Source organism: Neltuma alba, unplaced genomic scaffold (assembly GCF_004799145.2).
Source record: "Neltuma alba isolate B1F8T4 unplaced genomic scaffold, ASM479914v2 tig00013305_pilon, whole genome shotgun sequence".
In the NCBI taxonomy this organism is placed as follows: Eukaryota; Viridiplantae; Streptophyta; class Magnoliopsida; order Fabales; family Fabaceae; genus Neltuma; species Neltuma alba.
Genome location: NW_021637583.1, coordinates 81,733 through 108,701, shown reverse-complemented (window position 1 = coordinate 108,701; position 26,969 = coordinate 81,733). Strand labels below are relative to the sequence as shown.

Genomic DNA, 26,969 nt, shown 5'->3' with positions numbered 1-26,969 from the left:
CTGACTCAGTTTAAAATTGACCCCAGATATTCTAAATAGTAGACACATGGACATTTGATGTGTATTATTCTTACTCAAAATTTAATTTATTTCCTTCCTCTTCTTTTAAATAAATTGACTTTTGAGTAAGAATAATACACATCGGGTGCCTATGTATCTACCATGTAGAATATCTGAGGTATATTTTAAGCTGAGTCAGGAAAGTAACAGTTAAACATAACATTTCTGTTAGCATAGAATATGGACGCACCATTTTAATTAGTTTATGACACTAGATGCACCAAAAATTATTTTAGGCCACTGGATACACCTAGGTAAATAATTTGGAGTGTTTGGTGCACCTTAACAAAAAAAAAAAGGGAAAATCACTAACAGGTCCCACAAAAGGTAATTTATTACTCTGAGGTCCCATGAAATGTCAAAATCACTGACAGGTCCCAAGGGACCTCAGAATAATATTTTCGTTTTGTAAAATGACATTACTGCCCCTCATATTCCAGATTCACATTTGCTCTGTTATTACGATTTACAACCTCAGCAGCGACTATTAACAACCTAATGAGAGGGCGTTAACAACCCTAGCAGTATCCGTTAACAACTTACTTTATAGAATTATATAACCTCTACATAAGAGTAAATTATAACCAAATAATATAATACAACAACTTTAACACTAAAATGGGAAGCTTTTTGATATCATTAAGAATTTTAACTAGATCCAATAGGATTATAGTAATATTTTAATGCGAATATCCATTTACAATCTCAATAGCGATTATTAACAACCGAATGAGAGGGCATTAACAACCTAAGCAGTAGCCGTTAACAACTTACTTTATAGAATTATATAACATCTGCATAAGAGTAAATTATAACCAAATAGTATAATACAACAACTTTAACACTAAAATGGGAAGCTTTTTGATATCATTAAGAATTTTAACTAAATCCAATAGGATTATAGTAATATTTTAATGCGAATATCCATTTACAACCTCAATAGCGACTATTAACAACCGAATGAGAAGGCATTAACAACCTAAGCAGTATCCGTTAACAACTTACTTTATAGAATTATATAACCTCTGCGTAAGAGTAAATTATAACCAAATAGTATAATACAACAACTTTAACACTAAAATGGGAAGCTTTTTGATATCATTAAGAATTTTGACCAAACCCAATAGGATTATAGCAACATTTTAATGCGAAAATCCATTTACAACCTCAACAGTAAGTATTAATAACCTAAGGAGAATTGTTAACAACCTTAACAGTGTCTGTTAACAACTAATTTTATCGGATAATATAACTTCTAACTATAACTAACTAAACTATAACTAAATAGTCTTAAAGTTAATCTTATATAGTTGTTAGAGGTTATATTATCCTATAAAGTCAATTGTTAATAGATACTGCTTAGATTGTCAACAGCTCTCTTTGGATTATTAATACTTACCATTGAGGTTGTAAATGGATCTTCGCATTAAAATGTTGCTATAATCCTATTGGGTTTAGTTAAAATTCTTAATGATATCAAAAAGCTTCCCATTTTAGTATTAAAGTTGTTGTATTATACTATTTGGTTATAATTTACTTTTATGCGGAGGTTATATATTCTATAAAGTAAGTTGTTAACTGATACTGTTTAGGTTGTTAATGCCTTCTCATTCGGTTGTTAATAGTCACCGTTGAGATTGTAAATGGATCTTCGCATTAAAATATTACTATAATCCTATTGGATCTAGTTAAAATTCTTAATGATATCAAAAAGCTTCCCATTTTAGTGTTAAAGTTGTTGTATTATATTATTTGGTTATAATTTACTCTAATGTAGAGGTTATATAATTCTATAAAGTAAGTTGTTAACGGATACTGCTAGGGTTGTTAACGCCCTTTCATTAGGTTGTTAATAGTCGCTGCTGAGGTTGTAAATCGTAATGACAGAGCAAATGTGAATCTGGAATATGAGGGGCAGTAATGTCATTTTACAAAACGAAAATATTACTCTGAGGTCCCTTGGGACCTGTCAGTGATTTTGACATTTCGTGGGATCTCAGAGTAATAAATTGCCTTCTGTGGGACCTGTTAGTGACTTTCCCAAAAAAAAATGAAGGGAAAGAACTCAAAGAAGACTAATCAGGAGAGAGAATGAGTGACCACTAGTGGGACCCACTTTGAAAAAAAGAAATGAACGCTGAGGCCTTTTTAACGGAATGGTGAAATTACTCTTTTTTTAATAACTATGTTAATTTTGCATTCCTCAAAATTAAATATTGCCAGACGCTGTTGACGTAAAAATTTATTGATAAAATTGAACCTTTACTCGTAAAACACCTAACCAGATACGCTTAACTGCAGCTAGTTGAACATTGATGTGAAAACATTTTTTGGGGCTTGTGCTCAGTTGATAAAGTTGACACGTCCTCACTAAATGTGCACTAAGTACTGCTCTATTTTCTCCAACATACATCTCTTCTTTTTGCCGCCAGAAACTTGGCTATTTCATATTAAATGAATTTTCGATGCAAATTCATCGTAAAACCTATCCAATTGTTTTTGTAACCGCGGAATTGCAATGGAATAATACATTTTTCATCAATAGAAGTTCTTGGAATTGGTTTATATGGTTGGAATGAACCAACATTAGATTTTGAAATACCAGCTAATCAATTGTATCCTATGGCAGTAAACATAGTACTCCTCCGATCTTTAATATAAGATCTATTTAATTAATTTAATTAGATTAAATAAGTTAGGTAAGTTAGTTAATTATAAGAAATATGACATGTTTTTCCTAGAACACCATAATCATCTTTATTAATATTCTCCCTCCTTATTCTAGCTACTTGATTATAGTTGAGGGAGTATTTATAAGGGTAATTTAAAAAAAATTGATAAATATGATACATACGTCTTATATTTAGGACCAAAATTAACTCAACAATTAGGTCTTATATTAAAGATTGGAGGAGTACCTCGCATTGAATTTTTTGTTACTTTTGGATAACTTATTAGTATTGTTAATCCCATTCTAATTATAGTTAATGGCCAGATACAGGGAAAACTGTGAAGAAGCTTGAAGGAACCACTTAAACTAAGTACGTTTGGTGAGACAGTATTTTGATCACAAACCGTATCTGATATACATATAACAGTAAACATGGTGGGAGGCTCTTGTTGATGGCAGTGATTTATGGTTAATAAATATTGATGAAGTTAAATTGATTATCTTCTGAATGATAGGAACAGAGAGGCAAAGACGAAATAGATGAATGTGAATAGCCTTTACAAAGTTGCTTCATGCTGTGCTCTGTTCCCTGTATTTGAAAAAAGATCGAAGACGATGATCGAAGACAACAAAGTTCGTCTCATTAGGTTGGCTTAGCAACGTAGACGCTTTACACAGAGAGATCGGGGAAGCTAAGTAGTACATATTTGATTGATGTAATATACAGTATTAGAGGGAATTAGTTTAAACAAGATATTCTGGTTCAAATTTCATTTTAGAAAATTTTGCTACTTTTCTTCGTATATTTTAGATGCTAAAAGATTTTGAATCTAAGTTACATTTACTTTGTTGGTAAAAAATATTACGTCTACTTTTTGCCTGGGGTTATAGTTTGCTGCATAAATCGCTGCTACATTAATATACATTTCGGACTATAATTCTTCTCAAGCGAATATATATGGCAAGGGTCCATTGGTATGAACTATCTAGATTTAACCCTTTTTTCCATTTAGATAATTTTGATATTATATATTTTGATAATTAGATTGTTAACAGCTTTTTTGTTTTGGACCTGACAGAGATTGTTTATTCCTCATCCTTGAACTCTTGAGAAAAAGTGCAGAACTAGGTTTGGTAATTTCATAACTCATAAGTTTGTTCCAAGAATGCAAATATAATATTTATTACAAAAGAACACGTCCCTCTACATTATTATTATGAAGAGTACAAAATTGTATGAGAAAAAATATGAAACCAAAAGGGACTAAAAAGAACAAATAACACAGAAAGCACTCAAAAGCAGCAATCTAAGATGCAGCAGCAGCAGAGAGCAGCACAACTGCAATGAAAAGAAGAAAAGAAGACAAAACAAAGTTAATATCAGTTAATGATCAATTGGAAGAGAAATGAACATTCATTTAAAAAAATTTTAAAAACAGAGATATTTTGGGAACTCACCATCCTTCCCAGAAACCATCGCCCCTACTCGTGGTCTTCTGCGGAATGCAACACCTCACTTTTATATACTAATAGGATCATTTTAACGTCTGTGAATCACTAACGCCAGGTTTCCATCCTGGGAAAAGACAGGGAATTTTTTTTTTCCTTTAACATTGGAATCCGTTGATCAAATGTTTCAAACCTTCAGATAACATATTAGTGATCCAATATCAACCCTGCTTTCAACTCAATCTATTATCACCTAAAATAATTTCATACTATACAATCTTAAATATTATATTAAAAATAAAGCAACGCTCTTGGTTGACAGCATATACGTGCACCTGGCAATGCTCACCTCCTTCTTCTAAAGGATACAAAATAATATTTCCATAAAGCAAGTAAAGTTACTTGCCCGAATATTTTACTATATAATTTACAGAATTATAACAGGTATCTCTACTCTTCAATCAGCCCATCTTCTTCTTAAATAACCTCCTTGTCCTTCTAGCTACTAGCCTTCACTGTTCATCATAAATTGGGGGGTGAGATTCCGAAGAATCCCCGTAGTAGTAATTTCCATCAAACAAATGTGCAGATCACATAAAGCATGCAAAACAAGCCATATGGAACATAACCTTGCAAGCTAATGCAATTAAGCATTTATGCGCAATGACAGATAGACAAGTTGAATAAATAATGCGCAAATAATTGGCAATCACTGCCCCATGTCTATCAGCTACACGTGATCACGGCTAAATAATCCATGCAAGGAATTAAGGATTACATGTTCTCATGCTTTTTGAATAGCAATATGGCACAAACAGACATGCAACAATCATACACAAGTGTAAGGGAGGAAAGAACTACTACCTGGTCTGCTTCCCTCCAAATCAAATCTTACCGTTCTCCTATCTTTCTGCTTCTTGGTGGGCTTGAGCAGATATCAAAACCTATCATGTTCGTAAGGGTAGATCAATATTTGATCCAACTATAATTCATAAATTAAATAACTTTTTAAATCCCAAATCTTCTTTAATTTCTACCCTTACACAATAGTTGGTCACCCTGGATAATTTTTCTTATTCAAACTATTCTCTTTGGAATGCTTCCTTCCTTATCTCAACTCATAGTGTTACTTTACATAGTAACTGGTCATCTTAGTCAAAGATTTTATATATACATGTATGTCACTTCTAAGGACAACCAAGTGCCCTTCATACCTCAGTCACCGAATCCCAATGAAGTAAAAATAATTAAAATCCAACTTCACTAATTTTCACCCATGGCCGAGAGAGACAAATTGATTTCATCTTATTTCCAAGCCAAGCAATTTCAATTTCAAACCTTCTATTAATCTTCTTAATCTTTGGCCTAACATTCCTCCAATAACCTTTCATAATCTGGGAATTATTCCTCAAACAATTTTCTAAATAAATTCTAAGACTCAATCATTTAATCCCTAAATTTTCATTATATTCAATCAATCCCTTCATTCTTCACCATTCATCTTACAACCCCAACTACTTCTCATATTTAAGTGCAATTCATAAATCCTTCGGTCAAGCCTCAAAATTTCAATGTATGAACTTTCTACATGCTCTTCCAATAATTAACAATAATCGTATCATCCAATTTCCTTTACTCTTAATTCAATACAATCTCTTCCATTCCTTCTGCTTAGCAATTTCTTACATTAACCACCATCTTAGTACACAAGGACCCTTCTCCTTAATTCTGAAAATTTTTTCACACCTACGTCAATATCAAAGTCAGCTTTTGAATGCTTCTACTTCAAATCTGGAAATTTTCCTCAAACTAAAACTTTTCTACTTCCATATCTCAAAACTATTTAACTGTACAAATTCAGTTCCTACAAACATGACCAAGACGCGCATATACATAAATATATATATCACATTTATCTAAAACGTGTTTTGCTCTTTCTGGTCCTATGAATCGAAATCACCCATCTCCTACTCATATAGTATTCTTTCTACCCATTAAACTATGTTCTCAAGCTCCTCTATATGTTCGTATGTCATTTACAATTCAGAACAGAACACTTTCCACACATGCATGAATCTGACTTCAACTTCTTCAGGTTATGTACCCCTGTTTGGCCGAATTAAAACAGAGCAACCATTCGGACACACACACACACGTAACTACTACCTCTCACTAGCTTCACAACTTGACAGCATGGAGGACCCCCATAAGCGAACATTGACCCCATAACCAGAAGCGAGATAAATCATGCCACTCGAAAATCATTATTAAACAATTCCAAACATGTACCCCTTGTTCGGACAGCAGCACAAAAACAAAGAAAGGAACATGCAAGCTCAAAAACTACTCCTACCAACTTCAGTCTTCTCGTGGAATAAGAGTTCACCGGTTCCCTTCATCTTTCCTTTACTTTCTCTCTCTAAAACCCATCTCTCTCTCCTCCATCACCGCCCAGACCACGCAGAAAACAGAAAAGAAAATGGTGGGAGGTTGATCAGGATGCTCACCTTGACAGTTTAACCGGTTTGCATGCAAGTGTAGCTCCTCAGATCACCACCTCCGGCACTACTCCTTCTCCGTTCTCTCTCTCGGTCTGTCTCTATTTCTCTCGTTCTCTCCCTCTACGTTGCAGAACCGAATGAAATAAAAGATGCCACGGTGAGCTGAGTGTTAATGAAGAAGATGGCACGTGTAGTGTCTGACTTAATGGACCATTTTTCCCTCCAAAATAATTATTTCTCTAATCTTATCCCTTTCCTATTTTTCTGAAATATAAGATATATCCAGAAATTAAACCAAAATATCATAAATGGATTTTTCTTATCCATTAGCTTCTTTGACCCATAAAATAATTTTCCTAAGAAAATAACCCATTTTTCTATGAAAATAGCTTTAAAATCATCTAAGCCAGTTTTTGGGGAATGAACTTTTCCAAAATATTTCTAAACCTTGAAAAATCAATATTCCATAATTTTCCCCAATTGATTGAGCTATTAAATAATTTTAATGAACTTTCTCTTTTCTGCTCATCCTGAGTCAGAAAATTCGGGGTGTTACACGGAACACTCTGTTTTGGGTCCCAAGAAACATTATCCTTCGAAGGATACCCCATTGGTGGAGGAGCACTCACAATCAGCGGCGGCGGATATGCCATCACCGGTGAAGGATATGACACTGCAAATTCATCATATAACATATATAATCTCTAATTAATATTGTTAATCCCATTTACAAACACAGTATAATGATGTAGCAGAGTAGTAGCTTGTTATGAAAGAGAAAACTTACCGGGAGGATCTTGCTGATTGTAATGATGATTCATGATTGCTAAATAATACTGAAGTTGACGATGATCTTATGAACCATATGCAGATACAGGTAGACCTGAAAATGAGATGAGATTGAGATGCTATATAGAATGTGTGTGTGTGTGTGTGTGTGTGTGTGTGTAGGTATAGGTGGGTGAATGGTGGGCGGCTAAGCACAATATGAAAGCGCGTGGGAGAAGGCAGATTCGGGGAAGGGATCGACCTTTCCATGGCTAAGGTTGCTTAGTGCTGGCTTCCCTCTCAAAGTTGACAATATTATCAACTGTGCGTTCACCATTTGAAATGAGAACCAAAGATACGGACAAGAGAGGAATCATTCAGTTGGTAGCTTTATTCGTAGCGGTCCACAAAAGGAATGCAATAATGTTTTGATTGACCGAGCCATATTTTTGGCTGTGATTTTGTAGGGATTATTTAAAAAATAATAAAGAAATAAAGAACAAAACGAAAGAAGAGAAACAAAAAAATTAAAGCAGTTAATTTTGTGGGTAAGACCAACCTATATTTTTGCTGAATCTTTGAGGATTTGCATTATCAGTTACAGTCTGTTGTATGTTAGGTGCTAAAGTTGGGTTTGATTTCACTGTACGTGGAGACATGCTTAAACGTATGAATAAACTTCAACATGCTTTGGTGATTTTGGCGTTATAAGTAAACCCGGAAAGCAACGTTCATAAATAAATAATGATGATCGGAACAGAGTGGCAGAGACGAAATAGATATATAATAATGAAGGATTTTGAGAAGGAGATTGCTAAGTTATACGCACATAAATACGTATAGGTTGGTGGCGGCGGTGGCCAAGTTTGCTTAATGGAAGGTTCGAATGACATTGTGAAAAGCGCGTAGTGAAGAAAGATGAATGTGAATAGCCTTTATATACAAGGAACAAAAAATTAGACCGGGAATTAAACCAGTCGAGACAGTGGGTTAAAGGTTACTGGTCGGACCGTGGTTGAACTGGTCATATTAAAATAATATAATTTAATTCATAATATTGAAATAAAAAAAATTCATAAATAATAATCATTAAAATTTGATTCCTCTGTTGCATTCTGTTTACCCTCTGTACCCATTCACACAACACAACCAAAATTTGATTACTCTGTGCACATCAATTTTCGCAGTGTGTGTACGAAAGGCAGTTTATCCATGAGAGAGCAAAACAAAGATTGCATGTGTGAGACTGTGAGCGGAGGATTAACCTGCAAATCACCCGTACCGTAGACTCTGCGAACCGGATTGTCATCAGAGTCGGGAAACTCAGCAAACAGAGTACAAACAGGGTTGCGATATTCATTCTTATGGAGTGAGTGGCTGCTCTCGCTCCTCTGCATCAAGCTCGACCGTTGAGTTCTATAAGTGGCAAGTGAACTTAGCAAGCCGTAGCTGCTACAACCGCTGCTGCAACTATTATTTTCAATTATATAAGTATCTTTTTAAAGAATTTTTTGTATAAATAATTAAATTATGTAGATTATATTGTTTGTTAAAATTGGTTATAGGTAATAAATATATCAAAATGTATTTTTTTTTAAAAATAATACCCGTATTTATGTATAATATACTGTGTATATACATGCATGAATGATAGAATAGTTAAAAGAAAGAAGGTGACCTGACAAGTAATTCCCATCCAAACACAATGCTTGAAGGTGGTGGAAGGGGAGAAAAGAAGAAGCATTGAGCGACCATTTGATGCGCCTCAACTCATAGGGTCGGGTATTGTTCAGAAGAAGGCTTATGACCCTCTTAGTGGAATTGTCACACTCCACAGACTCCCAAGTGCAGCAATCTGCAGAGAAGGTTTGATTATTCCAAGGAGAAAGAGAATGGCCATTTGGGTAATTGAAAGCTTCTTTTAATTTCAAAAGAGCTTCTCTCTCTTTTTTGAAGCACCCCTGACTTTCTCCACTAAACCCCAATAATATGAACACGATTATGGCCATCACCCACCACACATCTTCTGATCCCACTGAATAATACCCCATTTTTCACTATATATGATATGCTTCCTTATTTGCCTATGTCTTCCATTTGGTAGAAATAAATCGTAAATGCGAAAGCATGCGCAATTTCTTTTTTGACTTTTTGTCCTTATTTAGAATCTACATTATAATGATTTTTATTATTTTGAATGGCATTTTGATCTTTTAATTAGAAAAAAACTAAATGGCCATCATTTATCACCTTATATTTGTATTTGCTTTTTGTTTCATGTTTTATAATTATTATTATAACTATAAGACTTTGTTTTCTTTTATTCGAAAATTAGGAAAAGTCCCATATTGTAACAGGCTTAACTTATGAAAAAAAAATTTTGCGGAGCATTTGGTTAGCTTAATTTTCTTTTATATAGTTTCTATGGTTGGAATAAACCAACATGAAATCATTTGGTTAAGCATTCGATCATTTTTTTGGTTGGAGAGATGCAATGCAATTTGAAACTAATGCCCAGTATTGTGTGTCGCTTGCAAAGTTAGGGGTATTTGTTTTAGTTTTTTAAAAGTAATAGAAGTTTTATCTCAAATTGTGTGAAAATATTTTTTTAAGTGTTAAGATATTCCGAACACCCTCTTAATTTATGGAAAAAATTTTGCCGCCCCCAAAATTTGCTTTTTGTAGTGATATAAGAAGTTTTATTACCGAAAAAAAGCTTGTGAACTGAACTGGAGACAAAACTAATGAATAATCATAATTATGAACTATATTCCAGAAACATTCCCACTAATATTCTCAGGCTGGATTGAATTTTACATCAAACTTCTTCAATTCGATGTTCCTGTGTTAGACTAACTACTTGACGACTTTACCTGCCTTTCTTTTCTCTCTTTTCTTTTTCTTAAATATAAAAAGGCGAAGCCTTTCTTCCTCAAATTAAATTAACATAAGCAAGGGGAAGAACAGCAAGCTCTAAGAGCAAGAGCAAAAATATTCTGCGACTCAACGTAACAACAATCCCAGAAAAAACAGCAGCACAGAGTTGCACAACTGCAATTAAGCAAAGCAACAAAGAAGAGACCAAACAAAGCTATTAATATTAGGACCTAATCTGAAGACAAATTAAAGAGTTCATAAAACTAAACGAAAAACAGAGAGATTTTGATAATGACTTGTGATCTCACCATCCCTCCCAAAAGTCATCGCCCTTAATTGTGGTCTTCTGGGGAACACTTTGTTGGGTGTCCCCAGAAACAGCATCCTTGGAGGGATACGGATACTCCATTGGTGGTGCATATGAAATCACTGGTAATTAGTAAACATAATATCATTCATTAGTGTTATACCCAGATACAGGGAAAACTGTGAAGAAGCTTGAAGGAATCACTTAAACTGCGATAGGAACAGATAGGCAGAGACGAAATAGAGATGATAATGAAGGATTTTGAGAAAGAGATTGCTCAGCTATATATACACATACATATGAGTTGGCAGAGGCGGCTAAGGTAAGCTCAATGGAAGGTTCGAATATGGTGAAAGCGCGTGAAGAAATATGAATCTAAATAGCCTGTATAAGCCTGCTTCGCGCTCTGTTTTTCTGTGTTTATTTATCCAAAGGACACAAAAAGATAAAGGAGAGAGACCATAAGAGGGGAAAAGAAAGATTGAAGACGATGATCAAAGACAACGCAATTACTCCATTTATAAAAACAACAGCAATCTTCATTTGTGAGCTAGATGGAGATCGGGGAAGTGGTACACATTGATTAATATTAGAGGGAATTGCTTAGACGTGATGAACCAGCGAAGTTTAGGCATTTATAAAGCGGCCAAACTTGAACAATTGACTTTGAAGGTTCTATTTTCAATGACTTTGAGGTGAGACCAAATTCGTTTTTGGTTTGACAAAAATAGTGTCCGTTCCGTCCTTTTGAATTTGGCTCTCGTGACTACTTTCCTTTTATGGCTGATGACTCGATTGGTCACCCAACCAAACATGGAAATAAATAAACATGTGACAAAGAAACACGAATCTGTCACTATATAGGCGGCTTTATTATTCAGGAAGAATGGAATTGAACATTTCCAAAGGATTTCAAGGACTTATATCAAAGCAGATATTCAGGTCCGGATTGTATTTTAGAAGATTTTGCTACCTGCAATTCACAAAAGACAACGCTATTTCATTACAACATTTTTAACAAAGGTTAAACATTTTGGACTTGAATTCTTCAGGGATATAAATGAAAGGTGTCCATTGATATAAACTATCTAGATTTAACCCTTTTTTCATTTAGATAATTTTAATATTATATATTTTGATAATTAGATTGCTAACAATTTTCTGTTTTGGACCTGAGAGATTTTTTGTTCCTCATCCTTGAACTCTTGAGAATAAGCACTGAACTGGGTTTGATAGTTTCATAACTCATAAGTTGAATTCAATTCAAGAATGTAAATATAATACTTATTACAAGAAACACGTCCCATTATATTATTATTCTGAGGAGTATAAAAATTGTATAAGAAAAAATATGAAACCAAAAGGGACTAACAAGAACAAATAAAAGAGAAAGTAATCAAGAGCAGCAATCCAAGACGCAACAACAGCAGAGAGCAGCACAACTGAAATGAAGAAGAGAAAAAGAGACAGAAGTTAATATTAGGGACTGGTCAATTTGAAGAGAAATGAAGAAAACAATAAGAATTCATTGGGAAAAAAAATAAAAAACCGAGATATTTTGCGAACTCACCATCCCTCCTAAAAGCCATCACCCCTACTTGTGGTCTTTTGTGGACCACTCTGTTTTGGGTCCCAAGAAACATCATCCTTCGAAGGATATCCCATCGGTGGAGGAGCACTCACAGTCGGCGGCAACGGATATGCCATCACCGGTGAAGGATATGACACTACTAATTCATCATATAACATATATAATCTCATTAATTAATATTGTTAACCCCATTCACAAACACATTATAATGATATGACAGGGTAGTAGCTTGTTGCGAAAGAGAAAACTTACAGGGAGGACCTTGCTTATTGTAATGATGACTCATGGTTGCTGAATACGATGCTCTTCTGAACTATATGAAGATGCAGGTAGACCCGAAAATGAGATGAGATTGAGATGCTATATAGAATGCGCGCACACACATATATATAGGCATAGGTGGGTGAATGGTGGGCGGCTATGAAAGGTGAAAGCGTGTGGGAGAAGGCAGATTCGGGGAAGGGATCGACCTTTCCATGTCCATGGTTGCTTAATGGTCTGTGTTTCCCTCATAGTTGACAATATTATCTACTTTGCTTTGCCATTTGAAATAAGAGTGAAGAACGAACCGTTACTAACCTTAACTCCACTTTAAAATTAACCGAATTAATGCAATACAGTACACAATCCGGGTCATATTCACTTTAGGGAGCCTCTAAAAATTCCTAAATAACTAAGTATACAAAATAAAGAAATTGACTTGAAAAAGGATTAATTTTCTTTTTAACTGACTAATTAACAAAATTTAAAAGATGCAATAAGAGTAAATAATTTTTGGATTTTTAATTTATAAAATGGATATTGATGAAATAAACGAAGAGAATTAACAAGTGATAACAATGGAATTGCAATCCTGTACTATAATGATTTAGGCTATCATTACTTCAATTAATTTGGGAGTTAACTAACTTCAAAAGACTCTAAGGGCCAACCCTTGAACTCAGTTTAATTAGAATAATTAAAATCAAACCACTTTGAATTTTAATTACTCATGATTAAACTGTTTTAGCACAATTAGCTAAGGAAAAAAAAACAATTAACATTTTTAACCCAATAGCCAAGCTACCTTGAATTATCACTGAATATTCACAATAATTTCAAAACATAGTCTGACTCAGTACAATGTAAAAAAATTAAAGCTAATCACAACATAATGTCAAATGCTAATCAAAGATCCAACAACTATAACCAATTACAATATAAATATAAGTCATCACAGTACATCCAAACATTATAAAACTCATCCTAAGATCTAGGAATCACTAATACAATGAAAGAAGTAAAGATTGAAAGAGCTAAAACTCCCCTTTGAAACTCCAAGTTCAAGCCATAAACACTGCTCTAGAGGATTGAAGGATTTAGCTAAGCCTTCGCGTCACTGAAGCTCCACGGTATGCTTCAACAGTCAAAGCCATAGCAGAAAACATAAGGGCAGATGAAAGAGACGACGACGATGATGGGTGGATTCGGATTGATGGAGAAAAGGAATTGGCCGAATATGAGTGAAGGGATTTGGCGAGAATGAAGAGATGGAGGGTGTTGATGAAGACGAAGAATTGGTGGTTTTTGGATTGATGGGAGAATGAAGAAGTGCCAGAAAATGAGACCTGGAGGTGTGCAAGAATGATCAAAGACTTTTCTCCCGCCTCCACTGGACCTTTGCTTTTCATTTTTCTCCGGCTGACCATGGAATGGGGGGAATTTCCAACTAAGGCCTCGTTTGGTTAGGGGAAATAGGAGATAGGTTTAGGGTTAGCTAAAAAAGTGTTTGGGAATAAGTGTAGGTAAAGTGGAAAGGAATTGAAATCTTTAAGGAATAGAAAATCCATGAAATTTTGCTTCTCTTAGAAACTCTTTTCCTCTCTAACACAGTGATTTAGCTTGTCCAACTTCCTCATTATCACCTGAAAAATAATTCAACTAAATGTAATATCATATAATTAATCCCAAGGACACAAATATTTAGGAATTAAAAACCACATAATTATTATCAATTAATAGCAATTAAGCACATAATTCCTAAAATGTCATAAGTACTCAATTAAACCAAATAATCATGATTTAAGAAATAAAAATGTCCTAAAACTCATAAAATAAATCATAAAAATACATATAAAATAAGGATTTGTCAGAGAGCCAAAGATACAAACAAGCGAGGGATCAAACACCATTGTCCCATGGAAACTCTTTCCAGATCATTTCTTCCTTACTCCAAAAAAGGTTGCAGGGTTGGGAAGCTTCATATTCATGTTGGCTCATAAATTCCGAACACGTAGCATCGCCCTTTTGTTGGTTGTTATCTACTGCAGCGTTAATCTCATTGTGGGATGCAAACACTGCTTGTAAACTATTAAAAGGCTATTCATTTTTTGCCTCCACCCACGCAAATAACTAGTTACAGCTCTCTCTAATACAAGTAGTTTGTAATTGCAAATGTAAGGGTTTAAATAAAGAACTATACTGAGACCTAGAAAAAAGACCCCAAATGCTACAGCAAAACTCCATAAGAAGGCATCTCGAAACTCATTTGCCTCCAAATGATGAGATTGCTTGTTTCTCCCTCCTTCTGATTTATTAATGGATGAGCAATTTTGATGCAGAGGTGAGCCGCAAAGAAAAAGGTTCCCTTTATAACTGCTTGAATCAAAAGTTGCAAATTGATTTTTCATGTCAGGTGTCATTTCTGATAGATTATTGTGAGCCACTGAGAAGATAAAAAAGGAGTACAACTGAATTAGTTGTGCAGGTATGTGGCCTATCAATTTGTTATGTAAAAGATCAAGGCTTTCTATCTGCTTGAGGTTGGAAAAAGTTTCTGGAAGAGGCCCTTTCAATCAATTGTTTGACAAATTTAATGCATGGATGGTGCCTAAGTATCCAATTTGTGATGTTACCTCACCTATCAATTAATTACTTGAGAGATCCAACCCAAACATAAAATTTAAAATGCTTCCTTTGTAAGATTCATACCTGTTTTTTTGGTTGTGAAAGCTACTTCTTGCTCTTTATACAATGTAACATTTTGTTTCTGTTCAGATATAAAAATTTCACCAGTCAAGGGGATCAATGCATGCTGTGACAATCTGGTGGTCCACGGCACAATAAAACTTCCTATCTCGATTTCCCTTGGTGCATCCATCTTTCCAAATGTGATGTTATTCAAGCACTATGGTATGCCTCTAGAAAGCTTATTTTGAGAAAGATCTAAAACCTGATATTCTTGAGCTCACATAAATGTATAGGAATTGAGCCTTCAAGTCTGTTTTCTTTTAACATGAGGACCCTCAACTTCAAAAGCAAGCCAACCAACCTTGGAATTCTACCGGAAAAGTTGTTATTCATCAAATCCAAAGTCAACAATAAGGGGATTAGCCAAAGTAGGAGGTATAGGGGTCCCATAAAACGATTGCCCTGCAAATGCAACTACTTCAACAATGGCATATTCATACAATTTGGTAAAGAGCCATCAAATTTATTTTGAGAAAGGTCTAGATATGTAAGTTTAGTCCAGTTGCAAAGGCTTCCTGGCAGTGAACTTGTTAAAGAGTTTTTGGACAAAATGAGGTAACTCAAATGTTGAAAATTTCCAATCCAGCCAGACATTTCACCAAATAATTGGTTGGCACTTATATCCAACATTCTTAATTGAGTACTATTGATGACCCCAGCTTGAAATTTTTCTTTAAAGTTATTGTTGTTGAGGTCCAAAAATAACAAATATATGAAATTTGATCCTATGGGCAAACATGGGCACTCAGGTTGTTGCTTGACAACTTCAAAAATCTCAATTCATTGTTACCCTAACCAAATTCTTGAGGCAAGTAACTAGATAAATTATTGTTTGACAAGTCAAGATCATTCAGTTGTCTCATTTCACCTATTAAAAAGTGGAAAGTAACCTCGCAATGAAGTCGAAGACATATCAAGAGAAATCAAGTTAGGATGAAGCCAATATAAGAAGGCATTTCATCTTCGATGGGGTTAGAAGAAATATCAGAAGACTCCATTTGAAGTAATTTTGAGGTGGAATTGAGTTGAAAGGGACCAATAAACATGTTGTGAGTTAGATTGAAATTATTTAATTTTGTGTTGTTTGTCAAAAGCCAGGATGGGAAAGTTCCTAAAATGTTCAGGTTGCTTAGCCGTAGATCTTGCAAGTCATATTGATGAAGAAGAAAGGAAGGCATTTTGTTATTGTTGGCTTCATTCAAAGTGCAGTTGTGGATTCTAAAAGACCTCAATTTGAAAGAAGGTATAAATGGGGGATTCTCAGTTTCAAGCTTGACATTGGCATTGGAGCATGAAATGATAATGATTTTGAGGTTGGAGTGGTTGGCAAGCAATGAGAGTGAAAATGAGCCACTGAAATTGTCAGAAAGAAAAATTTCAGTTAGGGACTTCAAAGAATGGAAGAGTGAGGAAGGAAAGGTTCCCTCAAAACAATTTCTACCGATAAAAAATGTACGTAGAGACGTCAAATTGCCAAGGCATGCTGGAAGTTGCCCCTTAAATTCATTCAAGGAAAGGTCCAATAATACAAGATTCTTCATATTGCATAGGGCTCCTGCAACATACCATTTTTTTTTTATCAAATTTGTTTAATCAGTCCATCAATAAAAGTTTATAAAACTTGAAGCAATAGCTTAAGGATTAAAACTTTGAGTATAGCTATCCTCCTATTAAAAGCAGTTCTGTTCAAAATATTGTCGGGCATTAAAATTGAGTAAAAAAATGTAAGAAAATTAGTGGGGTATATTTGAATGCGGGATTACTAATTAGCATTAAAAATAGGGTTAATATCATCTTCATATTTACATTTTGATCGAATTTTAGTTTTAGTCTTTGTAATTTTAAATTATGGTTTTTTGTCCCTATAATTTTATAAAGACTTAGTCTGAATTACGTCATGAAGTATATGAACTAAAATCAAAACTCATTAAAAATAAAAGGACAAAAACCAAAACTCGTCTAGTCCCTTTAATTTTAATGAGTTTTTGTTTTGGTATCTATACTTAACGACGTTAACTAAAAATTAATGCTATTAAATTCAAACCAATTTCTTGTGAAACTATAAGAGATAAAAAACCATGATTTAAAATTTCAAGAAGTAAAACCAAAATTCAATCAAAAATGTAAAGATGAAAATGATATAGAGAATCCATACAGGAAAAGAAGAACTAAAGTAATTTTCTTTCATTAGTTTTATTCATCCTGTGCATGAAAATGAAACTTATATTACTGGTTGTGAATATCAAGGAATTTGATGTTGTTGGCGGAATACTCTTTTTCTTTTTTTCTGCAAATGTTATAAAATATGATTCGTATCTTGTTGTGGCAATGATCCAGTCAGGTTGTTTCCGCCTAATGCCAATTGGGTGAGGGAAGTAAGAGACAGAATAGATTCTGGAATACTTCCCTCCAAGTAATTACTAACAAGTCTCAGAACCTTCAGATTACGTGAATGAGAAAGATCTGTCAAATGCCAAATGGAATTGTGTACGTTAATTAAGCAAGTGCGTGCCTAGCCAATAATATGTACAAACAGACACATGGGCCACACAGAAGGAGCTATTTGGATGGCATTGTTAATTTATCTATACAAAATGTTTTAATGAATTGTCCTATTACTTATTTTATATATGTATATATATTCTCAAATTTTATTGATAATCTATCTGCTTAATTAGTCATGTTTCCATCACGTGGCAAGTAATAAAACGTCATCTTATAATTCAACTCTCAGTATTCTCAAGAATCTCTAAATAATAAAGACGTGTAAATTTCTTCAGTTGAAATGATTATATATATATGACATGGCAAATAGATGATGAGTTAGTGATATCAATTGATGACTTCCAAACAGTATGAAGTAAAAATAAAAACTTTCGCGGATTTAATAGAGAAAAGTTGTCCAAATATTTGTTTCATCATTTTTCTAAAAAATCATGGTAATCTCTCTGTAAAAATAAGTCAAATTTTGATGCACACAGTAATTAACATACGGCTTTTAAAAGAATATAATCCAGAAGAATGGGAGATTTAAGCACTGAAAGATGGGAATTCTGTGAGCTTATTATCTGCTAAATGCAACTCTTTCAAGTTGGCTAGCCTCATATCTTCAGACAGCCCTGCTCGGCAAACAGCATATGATCAGTTATTATGGATGTTATTAGTAGGTAAAAATAATTATAAAAATAATTCAAATAATTAATACTCCTCCGGTCCTTAATATAGGATCTAATTGTTAAATTGATTTTGGTTCTAAATATAAGACCTATTTCTTATATTTATCAATTTTTTCTAAATTACTCCTATAGATACTCCCTCAACCATAATCAAGTAGAAGAGGGAGAGATGATATCAAGAAAGATGATTATAATGTTTTGGAAAAAACATGTCATATCTCTTATAATTAACTAACTTACTTAACTTTCTTAATTTAATCAAATTAGTTAAATAGGTCTTATATGAAGGATTAGAGGAGTATCATCATGCGTTAAAGTTTGATGCAGTGATTTCCAAGTTTGTTTTGGACCTTGGGCCTTTCTATTTACCCAAGAAAATATTGCGCTCACTAATTTATTTAAAAAAAAATTGAAAAAAAAACACAAAACCAACATTTAAGTAGTATCTCGCATTTACAAATATTTTACTTGATTACATTTTGAAAAGGGATAATAAAATTTTTGATCCCTCAAATTTGTCTTAGTTATCAATTTTTGGTCTCTAAAATTTAATTTTTATCAGTGAAGTCTCTAAAACTTCATACATGAAGAGTTCATCATTCTAGAATATACGCATATTCAGGATTATATATCTTCAAACGAAAAGGGTTAGTTATGTATGATTAAAGAATTTTAGGAACTTGATTGATAAAAATTAAATTTTAAGAACTAATAAACCGATAATTGAAGCAAATTAAATTTAACGTGGAGGGAAAAAACTTCATTATCCCAATTTAAAACTATCCACACGTATTTAGCCAAAAATAGTCTTACCTCCACAGATTGGTGGCAACTAAGGAAAAAGGATGATATAACAGACAATGATATAATCATAATTTAGTATCCAATTTCTGTGTTAATACATGAATTACATATATATTGACTAATATGCTTTTATACATCTTTTAATTAATTTTTTGTTATTAATAAAATATCACAGTTTGAAACGCACATATATATAAAGATACTAATCTTAATTAACAATAGACTACCTTCAGTTCTCAATATAAGAGCTAATTTTACTCTTATTTTGGTCATAAATATAAGACTCTAATCCATTTTGTCTCTCATTTCTAAGATAGTCTTTGTAGTAGTTACACATGTTAAATGCTTAATCAAATAATACTTGATTAGTAAGAGTATTTTAGATAAGACAATACTTATTTATTACAAATAACTAATTTAACTAATTTTCTTAATTTACTCAAATGAGTTAACTAGTTGTTATATTAAGGGCTAGAGCTAGTAATATATGTGTGCGCGTGTGTGTTGTGTGCATGAATACAATAAGATAGTTAAAAGGAGAGGGTGACCTGACAAGTAATTCCCATGCAAGCCCAACGTTTGAAGGTGGTGGAAAGGGAGAAACGAAGAAGCATTCAGTGACCATTTGATATGTCTCAACTCTTCAGCCCTTTTATTGTTAAGACGAAGGCTTATGACCCTGTGAGTAGAGTTGTCACAGTGTACAGCTTCCCAAGTGCAGCAATCAGAGAAGGTTTGGTTATTCCAAGAAGGAAGAAATGATCCATTTGCGTAATTGAAAACTTCTTTCAATTTCAAAAGAGCTTCTCTCTCTTCTTTCAAGCACCCCTCAGTTCCTCCATAAAACTCTAATAATAACATGAATATGGTTGTGGCCATCACCCACCACATATCTCCTGATCTCAATGAATACTTCATTTTTCACTGTATATGATATGCTTCCTTGTTTGCCTATGCCTTCTATTATGTCCTCCCTATCTATATATATAGGACGAACGGAGACTCAAGTTGATCTGTGTTCCAAAACAGTACTGAAGACTTGAAAAGTGAGTCACAACCAATAAAGCTAACAACCAAGACTTGAAAGCCGAGTCACAGTCAAACAGTTGGGGGGTGGTGTAATCTAGTCATTAGCCACTTATCCCACAGACTTATAAAATAATAAAATTGTTATATATTTATGAAACGAATTTCATGAAACAATTAAAAAATAATAAATCACGCACAGACTCATCAATCCTCTGTTCTGGGTGTGATTAGAATCGATGACACAGAGAGACAAATCTGATCAACTAGAAATTTGACATCTGATGGACTGCTCAAACAATGGTGGGACAAAGCACGATAGCAGCAGAAAATACACAGCAAGAACCTCATGCAGACAACAATCATTTGTCCTACTGTGTCGGCCGGAATATGGTTATTACAAATTATGTAATTAATACATGAGCTAATTGGATATTCAATTTAGTCTTAAATATAAGACTCCAATCTACTTTATCTCTCATATTCATTTATTTTGCTCTTAAGTAATTTCTATGAAGATAGTAAGAATTATTTCAATAACAAAGATATTTTACTAAAGAAAACACCTATTTACTACAAATAACTAACTTAACTAATTTTGTTAATATTTATAAATTAGTTATCTAATTCTTATACACTCGTTTCTGGTTGAATGAGTCGTGAGTGTAACAAAACAGGAATGATAAAGTTGCTGATGTCATTTCTGCAATGAAAGAAAACATGACTTTTCTTTTATAGATGAGCTTTGAGGTTGTTACATGTTACTCGTCCCAATCCCGAGAGTATTCTCTCATAGGGCTCCACTTCATAACCTGATGCAGACTTATAGTCGTTTAGTGTGGAAAACAAGGACAAGATGAAAATTCCTTGCCCCACCCAAAGCAAACGACTGGGCCCAACCCCTCACTTTCTGATAATCCTGACTACTGTTGCTGACGCTTGATATTCTTATCAGTCATCACAACTAGTCAAAAAACGGTACATGAAGCCAGAAGTAAACTACACGTCTAGAGCTTTCTACACGATCGTCTGTAAATGTTATGGCTAATTATGATAATTTAAGTATTAATCTAAACCAAATTTGCAGTTGAACTTGATTAGCCCAGGATAATACAACAGCTAAAAGTCAGAAAAATAGGATGGCTAGCTGGCCAACGGGGGAATTACGTTTCAGCAAAACTGTATCATAACCAAACAAAGGGGACAATAATGGCTAGTCAATAAATAATCAGTGATCCCAAGAGTTATATAGGGTAAACTTGATATTTTACAAAACGAATTTCTCAAATAATTAAAAAAAATAATTCGTCAAACAGTTTTTAATTATTTGCCCACTCCATGCTCCATCCTACTCTTTCTCTGTGTTGATTTAGAAGTATGAAGCCAAAGCAGAGAGGAGTAGATAGACAACATGCGTTTGCAATATTCTTATGAAATTATATGAGACTGCAGAGCACAATACATGGTGAGCACCTTCTGAAACCTAGAGAGCTCAATTAAATAACATACATAAAACTTCAATATTTTGAACTTTCATGATCTCATTACAGACGCAGAGTGAGGAACACTTCATCTAAACAAATGAATGACTTTGTGGATGCATGATTACTTCAAGAAACTATCAAAACCCAAAAAAAAAAAAATCAATATCTTCACTTCAGTCGTCAGTGATCATCCAGAATGGCAAGAAATGAAGAGTCAACGCATTTTTCACTTGAGATATATTTATTACCAAATTTTCCATACTGACCATATTTAATTACTCATAATTCCCCAAAACCTGTACTTTCCATATATGCAACTCTCTGTGATGCCGAAATTTCACAGACAAAGGTCATCAAAATCATAAGCTGATCCAACCTAATTCTACAAATATGAATATCAGTAAAACTGAAGATGTTAAAACCAATAAATAAATATTACTGTTATGACGAAAAGGAATCATGCAGCTGGCTGCAGCTTTATTCGTAGGGGTCCATGAAATCAATGCGATAATGTTTTGATTGACCATCTCTTCGTGGATGTGATTTTGCAAGGATTCTTTAAAAGAAGAAAAAGAAAAAGAAAGAACGAAAGAAAGAAAAGAAACGAAGAAAGTTTAAAGCAGTTAAGTTTTGCGGGTAAGGTCGACCCATAATCTCAGTGCTGATATTATCAGCACTGCTAAAACTATAAAGATGGAAATTGTCCACTTAAAAGTTGTTCAAAGAAATTAAACCCACATTCAAAGATGGGTGTATTAAATACGAGCTGGATGGTACCTGTTGCTAAATCTTCGAAGATTTGCATTATCAGTTGCAGTCGATTGTGCTAAAATTGGGTTTGATTGCACTGTACGTGGAGACATGCTTAAACGTATGAATCAACTTCAACATACCTTGGTGAATATATAAATTCGCGAAGCAATGTTCATAAATAAATATTGATGATAGCTAGGAACATAGAGGCAAAGACGAAATAGATATATGATAATAAAGGATTTTGAGAAGGAGATTGTTGAGTAATACGCACACATGACACACTTATATGGGTTGCCGGCGGCTGCGGCTAAGGCAGCTCAATGGAAGGTTCCAATAATATTGTCAAAGCGCGTGAAGAAATATTAATGTGAATAGCCTCTATAAGGCAGCTTCTTGCTCTTTTTTTTATTTTTTTTTATTCGACCATTTATCATATAGTCAACAGCCACACAACGTGAAGTTAGAAGTCCAATCATTGAACTAAATGACCACGTAGAGAAAGACAAAGTAATGATTCGAATATTTCAATTTAGTTTCCTTCCTGATCATGAGAAGACTTAAAACTAGCAATCCCTTGGTTATTGTAATTCTAGAGATGATCACCAGGCCATCTCTTACATGATCAGAATCTTATCAACTAAAATTAAAATGTTTTCCTATTTTGCCACCACTCATACAGATAACTTGTTACAGCTCTCTCTAGTATGAGTAGTCTGTAATTGCAAATGTAAGGGTTCAAATAAAGAACTATAATGATGCCTATAAAAAAGACCCCAAATGCTCCAACAAAACTCCATAAGAAGGCATCTCCAAAGTCATCCCCTTCCAAATAATCATGAGGTTGCTTGTTTCTCCCAGCTTTTAAGCAATTTTGCTGTAAAGGCGGACCACATAGAAAAGGGTTCCCTTCATAACTGGCTGAATCAAAAGTTGCAAATTGATTTTTCATGTCAGGTGTTGTTCCAGATAGATTGTTATGAGCCACCGAGAAGACGGACAAGGAGTACAACTGAATTAGTTGTTTAGGAATGTGACCTGTCAATTTGTTGCATGAAAGATCAAGGCTCTCTATCTGCTTGAGGTTGGAAAACATTTCTGGAATAGGCCCTTTCAATTGATTGTTTGACAAATTTAATGCATGGATGGCATCTAAGTATCCAATTTGTGAAGGAATTTCGCCTACCAATTGATTATTTGAGAGATCCAACCCAGACATGAAATTTAAAATGTTTCCTTTGTAAGATTCATACCTGCTTTTTGTTGTAAAATCTACTTCTTGGTCTTTATACAGTGTAACATTTTCTTTTTCTTCTTGCATGGAAACTTCAAAGGTCACTGGATCAAATTCGTAATTTGAAAATCTTGTAGTCCATGACACAATAAAATGTCCTATTTCCTTTTCCTTTGGTGCATCTATCTTCCCAAATGTGATGTTATTCAAGCAATATGGGATGCCACCAGAAAGCTTATTTTGAGAAAGATCTAATAACCTGATATTCTTGAGCTCACATAAATGGGTAGGAATAGAGCCTTCAAGTTTGTTTCCTTTTAACATGAGGACCCTTAAACTCAAAAATGAGCCATTCAATCTTGAAAGTTGACCTGAAAAATTGTTATTCATCAGATTTAAAGTCAACAATAAAGGGGAATTAGCTAAAGTGGAAGGTAGAGGTCCCATGAAATGGTTGCTCTCCAAATGCAAGTACTTCAACATTGAAAAATTTAGACAGATTGGCAAAGAGCCATTGAATTTATTTTTAGAAAGGTCTAGATATGTGAGTTCGGTCAAGTTACAAAAGCTTTCTGGTAGTGAACCTGTTAAAGAATTCTTTGACAAAATGAGATAACTCAGATGTTGAAGGTTTCCGATCCAGTTAGGTAATTCACCGGATAGTTGGTTGGCACTAATATCCAACATTCTTAATTTAGTACTATTCATGATGCCACCTTCAAGTTTTCCTTTGAAGTTATTGTTGTTGAGATCCAAAAACAACAAATATGTGAAATTTGATCCTACGGGAAGACATGGGCCACTCAGGTGGTTGTTTGACAACTTCAAAAACCTCAATTCATTGTTACTTTGACCGAATTCTTGGGGCAAGTAACCAGATAAATTATTATTTGACAAGTCGAGATCATTCAGTTGTCTCATTTCACCTATTGAAGCTGGGAAGCAACCTCGCAATGAAGTTGAAGACATGTCAAGAGAGATCAAGTTGGGGAAAATGAAGCCAATATGAGAAGGGATTTCATCTTTGATGGGGTTTGATGAAATATCAAAAGACTCCATTTGAAGCAATTTTGAGGTGGAATTGAGCTCAAAGGGACCAGTGAACAAGCTGCGGGTCAAATTGAAATCATTCAATTTTGTGTTGTTTGCCAAAAGCCAGGACGGGAAGGCCCCTGAAATGTTCACGTTGGTAAGTGTTAGATATAGCAAGTCATATTGATGATGAAGAAAGGTAGGCATTATTTTATTGTTTGCTTCATTTAGAATGCAGTTGCTGATTGTGAAAGCCCTCAATTGGAAGGAAGGGATAAATGGGGGATTCTCTGTTTCAAGCCTGAGGTTGGTGTTGGAGCAATCAATGGAAAGCATTTTGAGGTCAGAGTGGTTGGCAAGCAACGAGAGTGAAAATGAGCCATTGAAATTGTCATCGGTAAGAAAAATTGCCATTAAGGACCGCAAAGTATGAAAGAGTGAGGAAGGAAAAGTTCCTTCAAAACGATTTCCTAAAAGATAAAGCGTATGTAAGGACGTCAAATTGCCAAGGCATGGGGGGAGTTGCCCCTCAAATTCATTGTCGCTAAGATCCAATGATGAAAGATTCGTCAAATTGCACAGGCCTCCTGCAACATACACCATTTTTTTATTAAATTTATTTCGTCAGAACAATGTATTTAAATTAATATGGGCCCAGGAAAAAAGCCTCAACATTGAGCCCAAAAATATGAGTAAAAATAAATTATTAAGCCATTTCCTTTTATTAGTCTTAGCCTGTCCATGTGTCTAAATACAAGTCCATCTTATTATTATTGTTGTTGTTATTATTGTTTTGACTACATTATTTTAAACTACTGCCGCATGCCAGCTAGGACATGCATTGGAAATCGGTTTCATTGAATAGTTAACTCAATTTGCAAGAACAAGGAAAATTTGACTGTTTAATTAAAATAAAAAAAATTTTATCCACAAATTTGATGTTTATTGGCGAATACTCAATTAATGGATTATTTTCTTTTCATCGCAGATGCTATAAAATATGATGCGTACCTTGTTGTGGCAATGATCCATTGAGGTTGTTATAGCGTAATGTCAATGTGGTGAGGGAAGTAAGAGACGTAATAGATTCTGGAATACTGCCCTCCAAATAATTAGCATCAAGCAATAGCAAATCCAGATTGCGTGAATGAGAAAGGTCTGTCAAATGCCAAATGGAAATCAATTGATAAGTATATATGTTGTTAAAATTTATTGATAATGAATCTGCTAAGTAAGAAAACGTCATCTTATGTCTCACTTTTGACATTTCATTCAATTCTCTCAATTAAATAAAGGCACATAAATTGTTCCGTTGAGATGATTATATGGCAAAGGTAAATAATTTGACTTCCCAACAAAATCAAGAAAAAAAAAAGACACTTTCATATATTTAATGGAGAAAACTTTGTCTATATATTCCTTTTAGCATTTTTCTTAAAATGATGGCCCGGTAATCTTTTTTCTGAAAATAGATATACTTTTGATGCATGTTCAGTAACTACGTATGTCACTCAAAATATACTATAATATAGAAGACAAAGATTTAGCACCGAAATATGGGAATTCTGTGAGCATGTTGTCTTGTAACTGCAACATTTCCAAGTTCACCAGCCTGATATCTCCAAGCAGCCCTGTCCCCCAAACAACATGTGATCAGTTACTATGAATGTTAGTGGGTATAAAGAATTATAAAAAAATGATTCGTATAATTAATATCATCATCCTCTTCATAATTTAACATGAGGTGAAAGTTTGATAATGTAGTGTTTATTAAGCTGGTTTTGGGCCCCTCTATATATCCAAGAAAATATCCTGCTTAGTAATTTATTTTTTTAAAAAGTATTTACAACACGAATCAAAACGTTTAGTATCTCAAACATTTTCTAAAATATCTTACTTGATTATATTTTTAAAAAAATGAGTAATAAAACTTTTGGTACTCAAATTTAATTTGTCTCCGTTATCATTTGGTCTGTGAAGTTTAATTTTTATCAATCAAGTTCCTAAAGTTTCATACGCAATTTTACTCCCTCTGATGCTATCTATAAGATATAAATGATTAGATTATATAGATTATATAGTTTGTTGAAATTGCTCAAAGGCAATAAATACGTAAAAATGTTTTTTTTCCCAAAAATAATAAAAATTGTGAATGAGAGAGAAATTGAGTAAGAAAAAGACAAGTATGAGAGAGAATAAATGAAGTGATATAACATATAATTATTGG

General features: G+C 33.8%; 1 protein-coding gene, 1 long non-coding RNA gene and 1 pseudogene across 3 annotated transcripts in view; all 3 read right to left on the bottom strand.

The window, feature by feature from the left end:
* Window positions 1-9,154, bottom strand: part of LOC114736098 (receptor-like protein 1) — a 31,047-nt gene extending 21,893 nt beyond the window's left edge. The window contains exon 1 of the mRNA XM_028923867.1: window positions 9,128-9,154. The gene's annotated coding sequence lies outside the window, so the exon portion shown is untranslated. The remainder of the gene's footprint in view (window positions 1-9,127) is intronic.
* Window positions 9,155-14,087: 4,933 nt separating this feature from the next.
* LOC114736097 (receptor-like protein 9a) lies at window positions 14,088-20,131 on the bottom strand (annotated as a pseudogene).
* Window positions 20,132-21,737: 1,606 nt separating this feature from the next.
* Window positions 21,738-25,784, bottom strand: LOC114736096 (uncharacterized). 2 transcript variants are annotated; one of them, XR_003739330.1, is made up of 3 exons: window positions 25,754-25,784; window positions 22,501-22,570; window positions 21,738-22,105 (listed from the first exon to the last, which is right to left on the bottom strand). It is a non-coding gene; the product is annotated as an uncharacterized LOC114736096 (long non-coding RNA). The 2 variants fall into 2 exon arrangements; XR_003739329.1 differs by lacking the exon at window positions 25,754-25,784 and having other exon boundaries at window positions 22,501-22,624.
* Between the last annotated feature and the right edge of the window lie 1,185 nt (window positions 25,785-26,969).